Consider the following 2,181-nt stretch of genomic DNA (forward strand, 5'->3'; position numbering starts at 1 on the left):
TAGGGGAAGCTTCTGGCAGCTTGTCATAGAAGCTACCCTTGTAGCCCCCTACTAGCAAAACCTTGCCCCGTGAACCCAATACAAGGATAGGAAGTAGTGAATGAATTGTTTGTGTTGCTTGACTTGTGCGTGTGGCTTTTGCTTTACCTATTAAACTGTCTTTATCTCAATCCATGAGTTTTCTCACTTTTTACTCTTCTGGTTCTCTCCCCCATCCCACCTGGGAGAGGACATGAGCAGCTGTGTGGTGCTTAGTTGCCAGCTAGGGTTATACCACGAGAGTGAGTATTTAATGAATGCATTTAAGGCTTAAACTACAATTTTTGGCTATAATGAATTACTGTAGGAAATGCAATAATAGTTTTGACTGGATGCAGACATTTTCTGGAATAAACACTAAGGCTGAAAGAGACCAAGTGTTACACTTCTCATTCTTGACAAAAACTTAATGGTACAATTTTATAACATGACTCTGGCACCACATCAAAGACCCATTTTTGAAAAATTTAACACGCCAAAGCATGTTTGAAAGTGTTCAATTCTATCCCAGCTTTACAACAAATTACATGAACTAATAAATTTTAAAAATGAGCAAGAGAAAACAAGTAGGCAATCACTTTTCTAAACAGTATTTTCCTCAAAAGTTTCTTCTTCCTCCTTTCTTTGGCTCACTGTGGATTACACCTGCAGAAGTGATGGCTCCTAATGTTTACTTAATTACTAAGAGTTTGTAACTAGAGTAGTTCGCATTCATGTTTAACAAGATCCTGACTTTCCAACAAGCACTTTTCACAACCCTCCTCCTTACCCAGAGGATTTCCTCTTAATCCTTTTGGCTTCAAAATAAACTGCTTTCAGCTATCATTTCCTTTTACTGTATACCTCCTCCTACCTTTTCTCCCTTTAATCAGGGTACTCTGATTTTGCAATACTTGCGTAAAGACCTCAGCAATTCAGAAGTATTACACATTTTTCTGGTATAGAACATCTGATACTAAAATTCATTTTCACCTACAACATCCAGGGCTGTGTCACAAATTACTTATAAACATGGCTGGATTTGCAGGGGATGCATGAATGGAAAATAGCCCTCTATTTAAAGGGCAGACAGCAGGACAGCATAGAGCAGCATCCTTGTTAACAGCACTAACTCCCAAAGCAAGACAGGATAAGCGGTTTCTCTGCATACTCAAACTGTAGCTTCTTTGTCAGCTGACGCAAATTGTATAAAGCAGAAGGAAGTTACTTACGAAACTATTTATACAAGCTTATTATTAGAGTGAAAGAACTGGTCATACTATCATAACTCCACAGCTCCGCTACAAAACAGAGCATAAGCTCTCTCAAAACCACAGAGGAAAACAGTTTCCCTTTATTTGCCAGCACTTTGTTGAGTGAATGCCAGTGGGATACCCTTTTTGTCATAAAATCAGGTCTCAGGAAGGCCACAAGGTTGTAGTCCAAAACACAACACTACCTTTTAGCACAGCAAAGCTCCCTGGGGTCTTCACCCAATCATCTCAGCTACCCTGAAATAGAGACAAGTATCACACTTAAACTTTGCCTGCAGCTTCAAAACTCCAGCATGGGCATTCCCACATTGGTGGGGTGGTGCCATTGCTGTGAAGACACGTTTCCAGCTGTACCATGAATGACAGCCCTTTCGATCACGCGACCGGGCACACAGGCAACCAGACCTGTGCAGAGGAAGAGGCAGAGCCTGCATGACAGCAGGGGGGCTCCCTAGGAGCCCCAACCCAGGCATCTGGGGAGCAGGGGGCACCAGCTCCTGACACCCCATGTTTCAGTGGGCGATGGAGGCCGCAGCCTGCCAGCAGGACTGGGACACCCGCACAGCCTCAGAAAAACGCACATGGAGATAGACGGCCACCATCAAATCCACTGAGAACAAAGCCTTTCAAGAAAGGCACGCTGCCTGCCCCTTCATACCACAACCATACCACAGCCATCGCGCCCCTGATGCCATGAGCTCACAGCTAGCCTAGCCCTCGCGACCCAACGGTACCTCAAAGAAGCAGGGCTACCTGTCCCCAGCACAGCCCTCACGCTCCCAGACCCGGTATGCAGGGGGCAAGGTGACCTCAGAGGATGGCAAGACGGTAGCAGAAGCCTGCCTTGCCTCAGCACGGCCCCTGCCCACCTCCCACCCGCAGCTCGCCC

The sequence above is a fragment of the Egretta garzetta genome, unplaced genomic scaffold (assembly GCF_000687185.1).
Source record: "Egretta garzetta isolate BGI_Z169 unplaced genomic scaffold, ASM68718v1 scaffold360, whole genome shotgun sequence".
Classification (NCBI taxonomy): domain Eukaryota; kingdom Metazoa; phylum Chordata; class Aves; order Pelecaniformes; family Ardeidae; genus Egretta; species Egretta garzetta.